We start from the raw sequence: 12,497 nt of genomic DNA, 5'->3' as shown, positions 1-12,497 counted from the left end.
AGTGGAGCCCTCTTATTCTTCTGGGGTCTAGCGCTGACCTTGATGATAGACTGATGAGTGGCAACAGAAGCATATGAACACCTGCAGTGAAGTGTTGATGATGGGCTAAGATAGTCTAATTAGGCTGGGGCTCTGTGATTATCAAGTGAAGAGTTTGTTTGAATTTGGTGCTAGGTTGTGCCCATACTCACGTCCCTTCCTGAATTTGGGAATGAGCAATGAGATAATTCAGCAATTTCGTGGCATTAATTGGCACAACTCTACAAACCACAGAGTCGTTGCAATCCTAGGTTCTCATTTCTAGGGCTTTGCATAAGCTGTTCCCCAAGCCTGAATACTTGAACTCCAGCTTGTCCTGTCATACTATACTTCTCAGTATAGATGTCGCTTTCTTGCTGTCTGGGCCCAACTTGTGCGGTGCCTATCTCATTACGTACCTTCTTATGGTCACTCTGGCTTTAGTACATAGTACTGGAATTTCTTACTTGTCTTTCTGTGCCATTAGACTATAAACTCCTGGAGGGCAGGGGCCATCGCTTATTCACAGTGGAATTTTCGGAGTTTAGCTCGGTGTTTGGCACTTAGTGATTCGAATGGTTGAGGATAACTTGAGTAAAAGTTGCACAGCAACTAGTCTCAGTTGGCAGAAACCTTAAAGGTCTATCCAGTCCTGACCTTGTCCCAGAGAGTGTAAGGAGATAGTTCTTCCCCCTACCCTCTTTTTCTCCTCTGAATTCCTGTGATACTTTCTGTATACTGTGGGTCCATGAGGTCAGGGACTGTGCTTTTCTTTTTGTCAGTGTGTTCCCAGCACCAGTCTGGGCCCTATGTGTGGTAGTTGCTCAATAAATATTTGAAGAATGATTGAATGTCATTTACCTCTCTCTATTAGGCTATCATGACAGAGTGTAGAATAATGGTTAAGCCCAACATCTTGCACATTTGGGGTGGCTGAGTTCAAATTCTGGTTCTGCTTTTCCTCTCTGTGACCTTGAGTAAACTAGCTGATCTCCCTGTTCCCCACTTTCTTAACGTGTACAATAGGGGCGACAATAATAGTGAGGCTATAGTAAGCATTTAGTAAGAATTAGCTACTATTTTTTTTTCGGAAAAGCAGGATCTGTGTCTGCTTTTGTCTTCCTTGCATCACCTGGCTCTTGGTCTTACATATGATGAGCACTCTGTAAGTTGCTGAGTGAATAGAAGATTTTAACCGTTTTAAAAAGACCTCAAGGGGCACCTGGGTGGCTCAGTCGGTTGAGCGTCCGACTTCAGCTCAGGTCACGATCTCGCGATCTCGCGGTCCGTGAGTTCGAGCCCCACGTCGGGCTCTGGGCTGATGGCTCAGAGCCTGGAGCCTGCTTCTGATTCTGTGTCTCCCTCTCTCTCTGCTCCTCCCCCGTTCATGCTCTGTCTCTCTCTATCTCAAAAATAAATAAATGTTAAAAAAAATTTTTTTAAAAAGACCTCAAAATTATGCAGTAATGAAAAACAAACCAAAAAAGTAATTTGTTACCAATCCCCCAAACCAAACAAATCAATTTTTTTAGATCTTCATGTTGCCTACTAGACTTTGTCCATAAACTTTTTTTTTTTTTTTTTTTTTTTTTTAGCAATCAAAGCAGAGGGGCAGTGTGGATACATTTTGAAACAAAATGCTAAGTATATTCTATATTGCTATGTCCTTGTCCTTGTGTTTGTTATTTTAATGACTATATAATCCTTCATCAAATTGATAAAGAGGAAATATTTTATTGAATGATTGCGTATGGTTCGAGTATAATAACAGGGTAACATTCAAGAACCAATGAGGAAGTAACTCTGGCATAGAATACTGGAGTGCAAAGTCCGCTTTTGGATTTTACACTTTAACAGGCACTTGGAGAAACTGAAGAGAGACTAAAGAAACCTGTAAATTGCTAGGGAGGTGAAATGTAATCTTGTACTATTGTATCTTTGAGAGAGATGAGAACGGAAGCTTCCCCTCATAGCTATCCACCTGGTAATTTACAAGCATCTCTGAGCGTGGTTGCCCTGAGGATGCCAAACAGTTGCTCCTTGTTTCCATTAGGGATAGAACGAAAGACTAGTTAAAAGAAAAAAAAAAAAAAGAATTTAGTTTTTGCAAGGAAGAGTAAGAGGTTTAAGGAGGGGCTCAGTATACATAGTGGTTTAGGAATGAGACAAATTAGGTAGTGGAGGTTTCTTTCTTCACTGAAGATATTTAAGAAGACAGAAATGAGTACTGGGTTTGTTTTGTTGTTGTAGTCTTGCATGGAGACTGGTTTGGGCAACTTTTTATATTCTCTTGGACTGCGCTGTGTGTAAATATTTGATGATTGGTGGAAAGGTAGCTAGGGGCGGGAGGGGACGGCCCCGGCGAGTTTAAGTTACCCGCGCCCTCTAGTGGTGGGACTGGGAAATAAGCGGCTGTTCAGTGTCCAGGCTGACCAGGGAGCGTCAGGATCCTACCTTCCTCCCTTCAGTTGCGGGGACCCATGCAGTGTGCAGCGGCCGCACAAAGCCTACTTTGGTGTTCTTTGAACCCTTCATCTGGAGAACCTGTAAAACTTCCAGAGACTTGTAGACCGAGAAGTCAAAGAACTCGTAAATAAGACATGGGATATGTCAACCACAAATGAAAAGATTGATAGATTGAACTGCATTAAAGTTATGAACTTCTTTTGTGGTCATTTTTTCTTAGTTGAAGCATAGTTGACGTGCAATATTATATTAGTTTCAGGTGTATAGCAAAGTGATTTGACAATTCTGCCCATCATGCAGTGCTCACCACAGAACATGTAGTTCCCATCTGTCACCATACAAAGTTACTACAGTATTATTGACTATATTCCCCATGCTGTACTTTTCATCTGTACTTATTTATTGTATAACTGGAAATTTAGCCTCTTAATTCCCTTCACCTGTTTTGTCCACCCACCCCATCACCCTCCGCTCTGGCAATCACCAGTTTGGTCTCTGTATTTATGAGGTCTGTTTCTGGTTTTGTCTGTCTGTTTGCTTTGTTATGAACTTCTCTTTATCAAAAAACATTGTTTAGAGAGTGAAAAGGCAAGCCACAGAGTGAGACAAGATTATTGTGATACTTAAAATTATTATTATTATTATTATTTTGGTAACACTTAAAATTCTTAAAGAGAATTCAGATCCAGAATAAAAAAGAAAAAAAGAGACAGGCAACCCAACACGAAACTAAGTCAGACTTGAACAGGTGCCTTCTCCCCCACAAGGGACATGCAATTAGCCAATGAACACGTGAGAAGGTGCTCACCTGCGTTCGTTCATTGGGGAAATACAGATAAAAACCGTAAGATACCACTATAAACCCAGTAAAATGGATAAAGTTAAAAGGACTGACAAAACCAAGTTTGGGGGAAGATGTATACGCTGCTGTTGCGAGTGTAAACTCATACAATCACTTTGGAAAACTGTGTGATGTTACACACTAAATTTGAAAAACCAAATACCCTATGGACTGCAAACAATATACCCTATGACCCAGCATTATTTTTTTTAGGTTTATTACTTTTTTTTTTTTTTTTTTTGAGAGAGAGAGAATGAGCAGAGGAGGGGCAGAGAGAGAGGGGGACAGATGATCTGAAGCAGGCTCTGCTCTGACAGCCGAGAGCCGGACACAGGGCTCGAACTCACAAACCATGAGATCCTGACCTGAGCTGAAGTCAGACGCTCAATCGACTGAGCCACCCAGGGGCCCCTGTGACTTAGCAATTTAATTCCTAGCACATACTGGGGCACCTGGGTGACTTAGTCGGTTGAGCGTCTGACTTCAGTTCAGGTCATGATCTCATGGCTGGTGAGTTCGAGCCCCGGGTTGGGCTCTGTGCTAACAGCTCAGAGCCTGGAGCCTGCTTCACACTCTGTATCTCTCTCTGTCCCCCCTGCCCCCTCACTCACTCTCTGCCTCTCTCTCCCTCTCAAAAATAAGTAAACATTAAAAAAAAATTAATTCCTAGCACATACCCAGCAGAAATTTGGGCACCCGTACACCAAAACACATTGTCAAGGGTTCAAAATAGCCAAAGTAAAACCAATGAATCACTGAAGTAGTAATTAGTAAAAATTTATTGTGCATACAGCAAAAAGACAACTTGTAAACCAGAGCAGTCAGAACAGAACATGGAATGAGGCTCTGGGGTGTATTGTCATAAAGCAGTTTAGACAGTGAGAAAGCAGTGACTGTTTATTCTCGGTGATTGGTTACAACATGACAATTTTCAGTGGTTACCCTGTATTAACCTTGGGAACCAGTGCTAGTTTTGCTAATCACTTCCAGAGGCAGAAGCAAGACACAATCCAGGTCATGTGAGTGCAAAATAAGCTAAATTAAGTTTTGTCTGCATGACTAAACTGGTTCTGTCATGCTCAGGGAACCTTCAAGGCTGATCTCTGTCTGTCCTTGATTTTAACACCACACGCAGAAATATGCATGGTAGGAGTGTTATTAGTAACAGTCCTAAACCAACAACAGATCAAATGTCTGTAAGCAGTAGAATGGATAAATGAGTGATGGTGCATTCAAACAAAGGAATACTGCCCGACAATCACAATGAAGAAAACATAGCTACATGCAACAACAGGGAGGAATCTAACACCATTTTTTAAAAGACTTTATTTTTAAGTAATCTCTACGCCCAGCGTGGGGCTCAAACGTAACAACCCCGAGATCAAGAGTTGACTCTACTGACTAAGCCAGTTACGTGCCACCAATCTCACAAGTTGAATACTGAGCAAAAGAAGCTGGACACAAAAATATCCACCATATAAAGTTCAGAACCCGGCAAAACTAACATATGGCGTTAGCAGCCAAAGAAACAGAAACAACCCAGATGTCCGTCATCTGATGGATGGATAAACAAATGTGGTATATCCGTACAATGGCATATCACTTGAAAGAAGGGAGTAGAGGGGTGCTTGGGTGGCTCAGTTGGTTAAGCTGAACTTAGTTAAGCTGGTTAAGAGTCTGTTGGACTCTTGTCACTATCTCACAGTCATGAGATGGAGCCCTGTGTCCAGCTCAGAGCTGGGGGTGGAGCCTGCTTAAGATTTTCTCCCTCTCTCTCTCTCTGTCTCTCTCTCTCTCCCTCTCCTTCTGCCCCTCCCCTGTTCACGCACATGCATGCACACACACTCTCTCTCAAAAAAAGGGAGTGCTCGGCAATCAAAAAGAATGAAATCTTGCCATTTGCAACTACGTGGATGGAACTGGAGGGTATTGTGCTAAGTGAAATTCATCAGTCAGAGAAAGACAAAAATCATATGACTTCCCTCACATGAGGACTTGAAGAGACAAAACAGATGAACCTAAGGGAAGGGAAACAAAAAGAATATAAAAACGAGGAGGGGGACAAAACAGAAGAGACTCATAAATCTGGAGGGTTACTGGAGGGGTTGTGGGAGGGGGGATGGGCCAAATGGGTCAGGGGCACTAAGGAATCCACTTCTGAAATCATTGTTGCACTAGATGCTAAGTAATTTACATGGTAAGTAATTTGCTAAGTAAGTAATTTGGTTAAGTAATTTGGTAAGTAATTTGCATGCTAAGTAATTTGCTAGGTAAGTTTTTGTAAACTTAAAAAAAAAAGGGGGGGGAGTACTGACAGATGCTTCACCGCCGATGAACCCTGAAAACATCTTGCTAAGTGAAATATGCTAGTTACTAAGTACCACCTATTGTAGGGTTCCATTTATTTATTTATTTATTTATTTATTTATTTATTTAAGAGTGTTAGCGGGGGACAGGGGCAGAGGGAGAGAGAGAATCTTAAGCAGTCTCCATGCCCAGCGTGGATCCTGACACGGGGCTCCAGCTCACAACTGCGAGATCATGGCCTGAGCTGGAACAAGAGTCCGGCGCTTAACCAACTGAGGCACCCAGGCGGCCTGTGGGATTATATTTCTATGAAATGAACACAAGAGGCAAACCCGTAGAGACAGAAAATGGTTTTCTAGGGCTGAGCGGGCTGGGGAGAAATGGGGAATAACAGCCTAATGGATACTGAATTTTTTTTGGGGGGGGGGGTGGGTAATGAAAATGTTTCACAACTGGTTTTGACGATGGTCACACAACCCTGAATTCAACGATGGGTGAATTCCACGGCACGTGAAGTGTATCTCTGCAAAGCTATCATTAAGAAAGAAAAATTATAGAGCATTGTAAATTAAAAGTAAAGTAAGCCTCAGCCCCAGAGTGGAACTTTTATTTTTATTCTATTTTTTTTTAAAGAGTTCATTTCTCTCTCTCTCTCTCTCTCTCTTTTAATGTTTATTTATTCTTGACAGAGTGGAACTTTTAAAAGACAGCTATTGTACTTGGAAATGCCAAAGTAAAAAAGCGTTGTTTATATCAAATTTGCATATAGAAGCACGAGTTTTTCATTGATGTTATGGTGTCTTTTATTTAACTGAATGTATACGTTGGATTAACATGTAGAGTGTTTTAAACAGATGGGTGGCTTGGTGTCCTATTAAAAAGATCTTTAGTTCATAAATTAAAAACAAAACCAAAACTAACCTAATTCATGGCGTTAGGTAATACACATCACGATTGTGGTGACCGTTGACTAGCAGGGAGGGATAGAAATGGGAGAACCTAGGGGAGTTTCTGGGGTGCTGATAATCTTCTATTTGTATTTCCCTCAGAGCCTTTCCAGACTGTTCTGCTGGTCAAAGGAGTTGAGGGAGCTGGACCGGCAGGACCCGAGTTCTTACAGACACACCCGAGTCTCTACCTGAGCAGGAAGCAGCCAGTATCATCTTTTTTTTAAGTCCTACTGAGGCCACACCATTTGTCAAATGCCAAGGGAGAAGTCGGGCTTAACTTCCTGCTAGCCACCCCAGAGACTTGTAACCTTGAGCAAAGGACCAAGGAAACGGGTGAGCGAGTGCTCTTCTGATCTTTCCCACAGCTGACCAAGAGCATTCAAGACGTTCAGGTTGAGGTGTGGTCCCTGGGCCAGTGGCCGGTGGGGGATGGACAGGTAGCTATGCTCAGATCTCCCGGGGCTGAGATCTCAGTCGCCGCCAACACTCAGGAAAGCTGCGCCCCATTCTCCCCCAGAGAGGCAAGGTCCCGGCCTGGATGTTGGACCACCCAGTAAGAAAGAGCAAACGCAAGAAAGAAAAACCAGGAGGAAGGGCTCCAACCAAGAGAAAGGGGGTATGTAACTTTGTTTAACTTCAAAACTGAAATTTCGTAGGTTCTTGCTCAAGAGAACAGCAGCCACCGTTTGGGCTCAAGGGAAGGAAGTGTGGTGGCTGTGTTTGCAGGTCTGCCTGTGGCAGGGATGAAAGGGACAAAGTGCACATGTGACCTGAGCCCCTCAGCCACCAGGAAAGTGACCTCACTTCTGAGCCTTTTTCTGCTAAACTATCTCTGGGGCCCAGGGAGAGATGATGTATTTGAGGTGACAGATTGGCAAGGGACTTGCTTCAGCTTGCCCTTAATTATAAGCCTCTGCTGGAGACGTGGAGCCCCAAGCACTGCCACCCCCAAGAGCAAGACTTTGGCCACTAATGTAGAATCATGGTCTTCCCTGAGGTATGAGCACTTTTTCTCCCTCCCCTCCATTCTGGTAAGTATTAGAAAATTTTTTTTAATGTTTATCTATTTTTGAGAGAGAGAGAGAGAAGAGGAGGGGCAGAGAGAGAGACACACACAGAATCCCAAGCAGGCTCCAGGCTCTGAGCTGTCAGTACAGAGCCTGACGCAGGGCTGGAACTCACGGACTATGAGATCGTGACCTGAGCCGAAGTCAGACTGACTTAACTGACTGAGCCACCCAGGTGCCCCTCTGGTAAGTACATTTTTAAATTTAGAAGAATAAAGTGCTAGAAATGGAACCTTCCTTCTTGAGGACTTTGGAGATTGGCTCCCTTCCGTGAAAGAAGCATCAGTGAATGCTTGCCTTATGTGTGATGGGATATACTTTCCAATGAGGGTGGGACGCAGGGTGGTGGAAGGAGCTCAAATAGCTGCCATCCTGTGCCCCAGGCCCCTTCGTCCCATGAGTCACGCTGGGAAACTGTGTGTATATGACCTTGGTCCAACTCGTGCTGGTGTCAGGAAACCAAAACCTTTGAGCTAGCTTAAGCAAAAACCAAACATACATTGGAAAATTTCGTGGGACCCCAGGGCCTAACAGGCATCCTGCTTTACCAGAATTCAAAGTACAGTCATTAAAGCCACAGGGCAGCCATCCTCCCTCTGTTTCCCTCTGTCTCTGGGATCCCGTGGTCTCCTGTTTGCTTCTCTTTGGAATTTTCTCCATTTTCTTTCTCTGAAGACCAGTTTTCTCTGCGGGTTGTGGGTATATGTACAAGGCCAAACATGACTACCCTGTAAATTCTACCAGTACCTCTCTGATCATGATTCAGGAATGGCGATGCGCCTAGGACATTGGTCTAGTCAGCAGGTGCAGGGGACAAGAGCCTGTGGTCCGGAAGTGGAGTGAGGGCACACTCCCATGAGTGAGGGGGGTCTTAGAGATGAAGGACTGTGTGCTAAGCAGACTTTAATTATGCTTTGGGAACATTGCACTTGCTTATGAGGGTATTAATCATTTGCTGAGCAAAGCTGATCAAGTGCCTTCTGGGCCAGTCTCCAAGAAGGTTCTTGAAAATGCAGGGCTGAGTTAGACGTAATTCTTGCCCTTTGAGAAACTTACAATATAGTGAAGGAAACAAGCATATTAGCATCTTTCCTTGTTTTAAGTTTCACGAGAAGTACAGTAATAGAGTTTTGTGCAAACTAGGATCATAAGAACACAGAAGAATGTTAAGAGTAAAAATGTGTTGAGCTTTGCTCTGTGCTAGCCATTGTTCCCTTAAGCCTTGACATAACTTTATAAAGTAGGGTCTGTTATAGTCACCCTCATTTTAGCAAGTATCTCCATTTGCTGATGAGGAAACAGGCTTGGAGGGGCTGAGCACCCACTAAGTGACAGCCAGGAAGTGGGGAGCAGGGATTCCAATGCAGATCTATCTGAGCACAGAGCCTAAGGTGTTCTCACTCCATCAGCAGAGATTTTAGAACATGCCAAGGAATTATATGTCAATCATATTTCAAAAAAAAAAAATAGAGAGGATAAAACTACTTTAAATTTAAATTGTAAAAAGAGCAAGCTATGAAATAATATGTTCAGGATGATCCTATCTTATTTACATATTTGTTTGGAAAAGGGTTACATGTGTCTCTAAATTTGTAAAAACAAAGAAATAGGGGCACCCGAGTGACTCAGTCAGTTAAGCATCTGACTTCAGCTCAGGTCATGATCTCGCGGTCTGTGAGTTCGAGCCCCGCGTCGGGCTGTGTGCTGACAGCTCAGAGCCTGGAGCCTGCTTCGGATTCTGTGTCTCCCTCTCTCTCTGCCCCTCCCCTGCTCGTACTCTGTCTCTGTCTCTCTCAAAAATAAATAAACATTTAAAAATTAAAAAAAAAAAACCAAAAAGGTTATAGGAGTTGGGGCGCCTGGGTGGCTCAGTCGGTTGAGTGTCAGACTCTTGATTTTGGCTCAGGTCACGATCTTGCGGTTACTGGGATTGAGCACTACCCCCCCCACCCCCGCCCCTCCCCGGTTGGGCTCTGCACTGACACAGCACAGAGCCTTCTTGGGATCTCTCCCTCTCTCTCTGTCCCTCCCCACTTGCACGCTGTCTTTTAAAATAAATTTTAAAAACTTTAAAAATAAAAGGTAATAGGAGTCAAGATTGGGGAGAGTGACATAATTATGTTTTCTGGGATGGGCTACTGAGGCAGGGGAGGGATGGGGTAGAGGGAAGATTGACCCTATATGTTTCTGTACCATTTGAATTTTTAAAATATGCATCATTCGATTTTTGGTTAATTAATAATTTTTTTCAAAAGATATCAAGTTAACAAATTAGCTCAAAACAAAAAAAAAAAAAAAAAAAAAAAGAAAGAAAGAAAAAATCCCAAAGACAATGTCCTTGCTTAGTCCTCATGCAAAGTTAACATCCTTGGCGAAAGACTTATCAAGGGATGAGGACTTTGCCTTCCTCTGCTCCCCACTGCCTTACTCCCAGAAGCCCCATGGCCCTGCCTCCTTTTGCCGAGAGAGAAGAGAGAGGGCAGTGATAAGGCCCTTCCCAGACTGCAATTGTCAGCAATTGTGGAGTCCAGAAACAAGATGCCAGCCTCTCCAGTGGAGGTTCTCAAATGCAAGTGTTCCTCGGTGTTGAAAATGCAGATTCCCTGCAGAGTCTTGACTCAGGAGGTCTGGGGATTTGCATTTAGAACCACGGCTGGGCTAGGAGCCCTAAGGTTAGGCATGCAGCCCTAAGATGCAGGGGGTTCCGCAGGGACCACACTCTGGAAAATACTGCCCTAAGCCATGGGTGGGGCATTCTGGGTCCCAGGGCTCTGAGACCCCTCCGTCAAGTGAGGGGGGACAAGCAAATCACATTGGGGGGGTGCTATTGCGTTTCCCAGGGCCTCTTTTTATCCTACCGCCATTCCTGCCCCCCACTGACACTCAGGAGGAGACACACTGGGACCTGAGGGAGGGGAAGTCAGCACCCAGGAGAGTGCTCTCACTCTGGCTTGGGGCATGGCTGGGGAAGGAGACCACAGTAATGAGAAAGCATCATAACACATGGGGCTTGTTCTATGCAAGTTCCTCAGCTAAGCAACATTATGTGAATGTATTTAAGATCTTACTTATTCTTAGAAAAACTCATGAAGTTGATATTATTATCTCTTCCTTATAGAGAAGGAGGCTGGGGTTCAGAAAGGTTGAATAATTTGCCCAGGGTCAGCCAGTGGCAGAGCCAGGATTTGAACCTAATTCTGTCTGACCCAGGGAAACGAGCCATAGCACTGAGACTAGTCCTGCCAGGGGTTGTTAGATGTCCCCTGGCAGCCGGGGCTCCAGGAGCTGGTCCATTCGTGATATAGCTGGATTCCAACCCCTGAGGAAGATGTTACACGCATGTTGGTGATCATTATTAGAATCTGTCTTCTTCAAGTGCCAGAGACATCCTAGCCCAACCACAGTGTGATATGACCATTTGCTGGTAGGGAGAACTCATGGGATGAGCCTGGGGACTTTGGGGCCTTTAATGGGATTTGGAGTCAGGTAGACCTAGATTCTAATCCCAACTCAGATACCTGCTGTGACCTGGGGCAAGTTACTTAACTTCTCTGGACTGCAGTTTCCTTATCTATAAAACAGATATAATAATCTTCCTTCCCTCTCCGGGCAACTGCAAGGATTATGTCTGCTAAGTCCTGGAAGGCACCCTGTACAGTGCCCTTCAAACAGAAGACTCGCACCCAGTGATGATTTGGACTGATTTTATCATCATTGGCTCAGGCACATGCTTTGCTCAACCTTGGCCTTTTGAACCAGATAATGCTTTGTTGTGGGGGCTGTCCTGAACACTGCAGGATGTTTAGCAACATTCCTGGCTGCTGTCCACTAGTTGCTATAACAACTCCTCAGCCGTGACAGCCACATGTCCCCTGAAAGGTACTATCCCCCTCCCCCCCCCCCACCCCCAGCTGAGAACCACCTGGCAAGGTTGAGAAAAGCATGCGCCTGAGCCAATAATGATAAAATCAGTAGTCCAAACCATCACTGGGGGACCCCAGCTGAGCAGAGAAGGGGTGGGCTCTGAGCAGAAGGGGCCAGAAACCCCTAGGGATTGTAGAGGCAACTGCTGCACCTTTCTTTGTTTAACAGAATTTTGTTTTTCCAGCTATGAAAGGATACAAGTACATTTTAGACAATTTAGAAAGCCCACTTTCCGTGAAATGAAGATCTCAAGTCATCCCAGCATTTCACAAGGGAGTCTGAAGTGTTCGTTCCTTCTCTTCATTCAGAAACATTTATTGAGTGCTCACTGTATGCAGGCACTGTCCAGGTGCTGGAGGTCCTGGGGGTGTCTGTGTGGGCCGCTGGGGCCCGTTGGCCTCTTCCAGCAGCCCCTCCCTTGGAGGGTCTGTGTAGCATCCTGGCCCTGGCTCTCCTGGACCTGGATCTTTCTGGAATCTGCCCATTTCTCTCCGTCTTGGAGGTCTTGCTCGCATTGCCCCAGCCCCCTTGCCCTCCTCTTGCCACGCCCTTGCTTGCTTTCTGTGCACCAGCCACTCTAGTGTTCTGTTTACTGTTTCATTTTCTTTTCTTGTTTTAGTTTTTTTTTTTTTTTTTAAAAACCGGGGTAAGATAAACATAACATAAATATAGCATTCTATGATTTTTAAGTGTACAATTCAGAGCCATTAGGGACCTTCACAATGTTGTGTGACCATCACCACCACTGTCCCTTTCCAGTCCTTTAGAAAGCATCCCAAGCAGAAACTCTGTACCCGGAAGCAGTAACTCCCATTCCATCTCACCAGTCCCGGGTTACCTGTATTCTACTCTCTGTGTCTCTATTAATTTGCCTTTTCTAAGGAATCCTATTTGAGTGGAATCAAGCAATATGTGTCCTTTTGT

Source organism: Panthera tigris, chromosome D1 (assembly GCF_018350195.1).
Source record: "Panthera tigris isolate Pti1 chromosome D1, P.tigris_Pti1_mat1.1, whole genome shotgun sequence".
Classification (NCBI taxonomy): domain Eukaryota; kingdom Metazoa; phylum Chordata; class Mammalia; order Carnivora; family Felidae; genus Panthera; species Panthera tigris.
The sequence above is the reverse complement of the archived record's forward strand: the minus strand, read 5'-3'. Positions refer to the sequence as shown.